The sequence below is a fragment of the Neomonachus schauinslandi genome, chromosome 4 (assembly GCF_002201575.2).
Source record: "Neomonachus schauinslandi chromosome 4, ASM220157v2, whole genome shotgun sequence".
Taxonomy (NCBI): domain Eukaryota; kingdom Metazoa; phylum Chordata; class Mammalia; order Carnivora; family Phocidae; genus Neomonachus; species Neomonachus schauinslandi.
In genome coordinates this window covers 140,729,224-140,736,685 of record NC_058406.1, presented here as the reverse complement: position 1 = coordinate 140,736,685, position 7,462 = coordinate 140,729,224, and positions in this window count along the sequence as shown.

Genomic DNA, 7,462 nt, shown 5'->3' with positions numbered 1-7,462 from the left:
TTTGGTTAAGTGTCTTCGTTTGGCTCAGGTCATGATCCCGGGGTCCTGGGATGGAGCTCCACATCAGCCTCCCTTGCTCAGTAAGGAGCCTGCTTTTCCCTCTCCCTCTGCTGCTCCCCACACTGGTGCTTGCTCTCTCTCTCCCACGCAGGCATGCTGCCTCTCTCTCTCTCTCAAATAAATAAAATCTTAAAAATAAATAAATAAATACTGGGTTTTCATCAATCTTTGGGTTGAACTTCATATCTGATTAATATTGTATTTTCTGCTAAACCAGCAAGGCATTCTGCATGGCTTGGTAATTTCCTGTTAGCCAAAAATTTATAATAATTTTCTTTTATTTACAAGCAATTACAAATTTGAAGTATACAAAACATTTTCTAATATAATACATTAACGATAATTTTACATGATTTGTCATTCAGAGTCCTTGCTGAAAATAAATTCATGATTAAGGTTTCATATACTTACAAAATTGAAGAATCAAAACCTATGAAGGTTAAGGACTAAATTGAACTAATTATTGTTATCAAAATGCTTCATGTCCAGGAAAGCAAGAGATGCATCATTAACTCTGCTTGTGATGATTCCTTAAAACCAAAATTCTACCTGACTGCATTTCAAATTTTGTTATATGTAGTTAGGGTCAACTATCTATTTCAGTATTACCTATGTGGCTGGTGGCTTCACCTAAATCTACTGAGCTGATACTTCCATAATTCTGGGTCAGTAGAATCATCATCTTTAGAAAAGTCTAATTTCCAGTAACACGTGCTTTTTTCTTGAGAAAAAAAATACTGGCCAATATTTAAACCCATTAATTAAAAGAATAAGTAAACTCTGCTTTTCTTTATTATTAAAAGATTAAATCCATCTACTTCTATATCACATACCTTAATAGTTAGATATTTTTAAAATTTATAACATATCTACTAAAAAAGAATCTGACATAAGGTAAATATATAATCATAACTAAAAAATGATTAAAGTAGCAGAAATGGAAAATATGGAGAGAAAGGAAGAAATACTAATGTGAGTTTGTCTAGATAAGGGAAGTTACCACAATTAAAGGCAAAGCTGACATTGTTCTTTCTGGGAATCTAAGAAAAATATCATAGGTTACACTGTTTATTAAAAGGAAGCATACCATCTCACTCACAAAGAAAACTTGCTCTGGAAATCTAAAAAAAGTACCATATGTGAATTGATTGAACTTAAATCATTAAGAATTTTGCTGTATGTTCACTCATATGTGGAATTTAAGAAACAAAACAAACAAGCAAAGGGAAAAAAGAGAGAGAGACAAACCAAAAAATAGACTCTTAACTGTAGAGAACAAACTGATGGGTTACTAGAATGGAGGTGAGGGGAGATCGGTGAGATAAATGATGGAGATTAAAGAGTACACTGGCTGTAGTAAACAGCAGGTGTTGTGTGGAAGTGTTGAATCACTATATTGTACACCTGAAACCAATATTACACTGTATGTTAACTAACTGAATTAAAATAAAAACTTTGGGGCACCTGGGTGGCTCAGTCAGTTAAGCATCTGCCTTCAGCTCAGGTCATGATCCCAGGATCCTGGGATCGAGCCCCGCGTCGGGCTCCCTGCTCAGCGGGAAGCCTGCTTCTCCCTCTCCCACTCCCCCTGCTTGTGTTCCCTCTCTTGCTGTGTCTCTCTCTGTCAAGTAAATAAATAAAATCTTTAAAAATATATAAAAAATAAAATAAATAAAATAAGAACTTTAAAAAAAGTTTTCTCAATAAAATTTGGGAATTTTAATAATGGGATAGATTATAGATATATAAGAGTATTGAGAAGGAAGTATACCATTTATTTGTGGACAAAAAAAATATCATGCAACAAAGAACTGTTGTTCTTTGATTTTCAGTGTCATCAATGTTTATTAAATTATAGGTTCTTTTCTCCATAACATGATCTTCCAAAAAATCCATCTTGAGGACACTGTCAATAGTAACCCTTAACCAGAAAACTAAACCAGATTTTATGAAGGTATTTGGAAATTAATGGGTTTGTGAAAAAAATATTAAAAAGTATTGACTATTCAGAAAGAATCTAGGTGCTATGGGATATAAAACTTAACAATGGCATATTCCTTTACCTAAATAAATTTATAATCCAATTAGCAGGATAAGAAATAAACAGTGATTGAACTGGAAATTGTGTAATTCCAGTTCTAAAAAGGAGTATGTAAAAACAATGAAAGAATGATATTCAGTAAAGCATTCATTATGTATTTTAAATGACTGCCAATGTGTCAAAGGATCAACATGATCTAAAGTCATCAGTACAACTTTACAAAGGAGGACTCTGTAATGTCCTGTCACTTACTGAGCATTTATTGTGAAGGCTGTCTTTGAGTTCAAAGTTTATTAAGAAAAGATGTGTGGACATAAAATAAAATACTGTACTATGTGTAGCAAGAGGAATGTTTATAAGGAAAACTTTCCTGGGAACAGGTAAATTCTAATATTTGGCATTTAGAAGTATAAATAATGGTTTTCCAGGTGAAAAAAATAATGGTTTTCCAACTGGTTAAGGAGAGAAAACCCATTTCAGAGAAATGCAATAGAATAGACAAAGGGCTTAGAAGCATAAAACAATATTTTTGGAAACTTTACTTAGTTTGATATTGCTGGGCAGTTAAGCAATGAGAATGAAGAGATAAGTAGTTTGGCAGGTCCCAAATTGCAATGGATCTTAAGCCCTCTTAAGAAATTTCAACTTTTCTATAGAACTCAGAGCTTTTCAATCAGTGTGTAACAAAAGGGTTAAGGTGTACAGAGATACTGATCTCCTCAGTCCTGGTGCAGCTAAAAGGGATTGAGATGGAGAGAGTCTGATTGATCATAACTTAGATTGAAAGGAAAGTATCTTACTCTATTTACCCTGAATTTCTTTAAAATATTACAATTTTTATGTGTTCCATGATGAAGACAGTAAGAAGCCCTGCTATAGATAAGGGGAGTCAATAAAAGGCTTGAAGTAGGGGGGAAACTAACAGATTTGCACTGTAGTAAGTTTAATTAGGGACTGTATGAATAATGGATTAGAAGTGATAAAGCCAGAGACAGAGAGACTAATTAAGTGGCTCCTGGAAATCTAAGTAAAAGATGATTAAATTATGAACTAAGATATGGCTTTGGATATAAAGATGAGGAAAGAAATTCAAGGGGTATTTAGGAGGGAGACTTGATAGGATTTGGTAGTACTACGACTTTGCTAAACTCCAGGAGTATACATGTCTACAGTAGAATGCAATGAAATGGTGGGTTCTAGTGGCCAACACAATGGCCCAGTGGATGTGGGGATTCCTACAGAGTATTAGAGAAAATACATTACTGCTGATTTCTTCAGGAAGCAGGAGAGTGAAAAATTTAACATTCACAGCCTCTTTCTGCCATGTCAATCATTCCTAGCCTGGAACAAAGATTGAGATACTGAGTTCTAACATTTCCTTTCCACCTCCCCTTGAGATCCAGCTTGTCTACCAAGAAGGATGTTTCTTCCTGCTTCTCCGTAATTTTTACTGGGAAGCCCAACCCTATCTCCTGTGTGAAGAGACACTTGGTAGTCTAGCACTGCCAATGACTCTGTAGGTAATCCAGGTGAATTTTGGGATTCAGGATTAGGACTCTAGTCTGCAGATATAAACCACATTCTCAGTTTCTATCAACAATAAAGGTGCTATTTTGATCTCCCTTCTACTCTATTCTTTTGTCCTGTTCTCATTTGCTTTAGAATTCAGGCAAGTAAAAGGAATGCTACCTATTAGACTCCTCTAAATTCCAATAGATGACTTTGAGGACTGAGGAAATTGGAACTCCATCAATCAAAATAAGATACATTATTGTTTCATGAACTTTTGTGATATTTCCTAAGATAATTTCCTCAAGTGAGAACTACTTTTATTTTATTTTATTTTGTAAAATATTTTATTTATTTATTTGTCAGAGAAAGAGAGAACAAGCAAGGGGAGTGGCAGGCAGAGAGAGAAGCAGGTTCCCTGCTGAGCAAGGAGCCCAATGAGGGACTTGATCACAGGACCCTGGGAACATGATCTGAGCCGAAGGCAGATGCTTAATGGACTGAGCCACCCAGGCTTCCCTAAGAACTACTTTTAAATGTCTACATGATGTTCAAAATATTTGGCTGGTTTTATCATTAACAAAACAGTTCTTCAATATATTTATAAAATACTTAATGGAATAAAATAATATACTGAGAAACAGTTATATGAAATATAATTTTTTCACTCAAAACTATGTTCATAAAAACCCAAATTAAAAGAAAAATTTTACTCAAATTAATTAGCATTTTTTCTTTTAACATTATTAGTAAGGAGCAAAAAAAGATTCATAAGAGAAAAAATACTTTTAAGTGTCATACCTTATTTTTTACTTGGAAATGTATTTTTATAACAAAATTTTATCATAAAGCAAAAGCAAAAAACAAAGGAAAGGGAAGCATATTTACTCTGACAAATTGTTCAAAAGTTTAGGCTCTTCTGATTAACACAGTTACCAAGGAGGCACCTGGTTATAACCTGTCTCAGCAAAAGGAGAAATACTGATGTACTGGGAAGTAGATCTTCTGGATAAGAATGTATTCATTGCTTCTAAAATGTCTAAAAGACCTATCTATAGTAAAAAATCTAGTTTTCTAGGCTTTTGATTAAGAGAATCATTATCAGAGATAAAAGTCTTTGGATATTCTTTCTGTTTAAATACAAACTTTCAGATAGTTTGTAGCAATGTCACCTTGGAATTGAAATTTTCCTTTTGAAAAGAAAGACAATTTAAATCAATAGCTATCCCTTATTTTTTCAATCATGGATGGTTGAATTGAGATATAATTAAAAACAGTGGTAATTCATTTTTTAATATGAAAAGCAATTCTTTATCATTACAAAAGTAGTACACTTGTTTTAATGGCAGGATGAGAATTTCTGATACCAATAAAATTAAAATAGTTGGTATTCATAATTTTAATCTAAATGACTTGAGGTATAAGTTCTGAATCTGGACAAAAATACATTACCTTCATAAAAATAATAATCTGATAAACTGATATTCCCAATGGCATTATATAAAATACTCTGGTTTCGCTTCAGATCGCATAAATCTTTCACCTTTTACAAATGGCATTATATAAAAAAGAATATATTTATATTTGCTTAAATTTCATAATAATTCTACTACTCTCATTTTTATTTAGATGTTCAAGTTAATGTCTGAGAAGCATGTATATATATTGCAAAAGTTATTTGCAACTTTCCAAAAGTCAACAACCTAAATGAACAAAGAAATCACTCTTCAAGTATTTTTAAATACTTCAAAACTAATTATTGCACAGCTTCCTTTATGATTGTATATAAACAGTTGTATATATAATTCTCCAGATAAAGTATTTAACATTTATGCAATCTCTTATGTTTCCTAATTCTGTTCTACCTATCCCAAGGTATAGATAGGTATAGTGAATTCATTGTTCCCTTTATGTATTTACTAAATATTGTTGATAAACTGGATTGTTTAAGTAATACTGGCCTTTTAACATGATTTATATGGGAACAAATAGAGCGTGACTTGTATACTTAAGAAAAGACATGACCTTTAATTTAGTTCTCCAGTAATACATTTTACAATTCTAAAAATAAATAGTATTTTTAACAATTTTTGATAAATTAGAAAGTGTAGGCAATGTAATCCACATATGGCTAAGAATTCTGTTGAAGCACATTGGTTTTATTAGTTTTTATTGTTTTTTAATGGACCACCTCACATATAAACAATTATTCCTAACATCAATTTAATATACCAGCTAATAACAATATTATCCTGATTGCAAGATGACACATCCCGGGTTTTGCTCATGTTAATTATTCTACTTTAATGCTTCCAATTTGTCATCAACTTGATATTTTTTAAGGCACATTTTACTTTCTCTTAAGTCCTTCCCTATGCCATTTTATAGAGATGGATTCATATTTCAGACAATAAAGAGTGGAATAGATGGAAACAAAATGAAGTAATATGAAAATGCAAAAATAAAGAACATTGTTCATGTGTGAAGATGACTCTTTCAGCAAAATTAACCATTACATTTCTCATTAAAATTATTTGGCTTTCAATATATATATATACATATTTACTTTTTTGGAATAAAATAAAATAATTAGAATGTAGAAATAAAAAAGACTCTGAAATTAGGAGCACGTGGGTGGCTCACTCGGTTGTGTGATGGACTCTTGAATTTGGCTCAGGTCACTATCTCAGGGTCCTGAGATTGAGCCCTGTGTTGGGCTCCGCACTCAGCAGGGAGTCTGATTCTCTCTCTCTCTCTCTCCCTCTGCCCCTCCCCCCCACTTGAGCGCACTCATTCTCTCTCTCTCTCAAATAAATAAATATAAAGTCTTAAAAAAAAAGACTCTGAAATTAAATACAGTTGACCCTTGTACAGCAGGGGGCAGGGGCACCAATCCCTAAGCAGTCAAAAATCCATGTATAACTTCTGACTTCCCAAAACTAAACTACTAATAGCCAGCAGTCGATTAACATATATTTTGTATGTTATATATATTATATACTGTATTCTTACAATAAAGTAAGCTACAGGAAAGAAAACGTCATTAAGAAAATCATAAGGAAGAGAAAACACATTTTCAGTACTGTAATGTATTTATTGAAAAAATCCTGTATAAGTGGACCCACACAGTTAAAACCCATGTTTTTCAAGGGTCAACTGTAAAATATTTTATTTTCTTAAAAGTTGTGGCAAAAGAAGCAAAATAAAATCCTTAAGAACATTTCTGTTTAGGAAATGTTTAATTAGGCACACAATGTGTCAGTAGCTTTAAAACAGTCTCAAATGAGCAAAACATAGAAAGAAATTTTAAGTATGGATAGCACACATATAAAACACAATTAAGTCTTACACTAAGCCATCTATTTTAATTTTAGGTTGCCAGACAGCAAAGAAGATTCTAATACATGCTTGAAAGAAGTACTTTCATGTGTGAAATGTTGATTTACATAAAAGAGTCCACAGTGTATTTGCCTTGCACCAGTTAACGTAATTAGTACAGGAAAAGAAAAACCTAGCCTATATCAAGTGAGAATATTGTAATTTTAATTGGTAGTTGGTATTTATTTTTAAGTGATATTTACCTTTAGGGGGGGTTGTATTTGAATGTCACAGAAACAAAGAAAATTAATCAATGCTATTTCAAATTTATAACTTTTAAAAAATGGATGTATGAGCTTGAAGTTAAGCAAAATTACAGTTAAGCAGGTAGAGTACATATTCTTTAAAAAACATAAAAAAAAAAAACCTTGCAATTCAGGATAAGGGGATTCAATCAATCATATATGCATAATCATGGGAATGCTTCTTTTTTTAAGATTTTGTTTATTTGTGAGTGAGGGAGAGAGAGAGCAC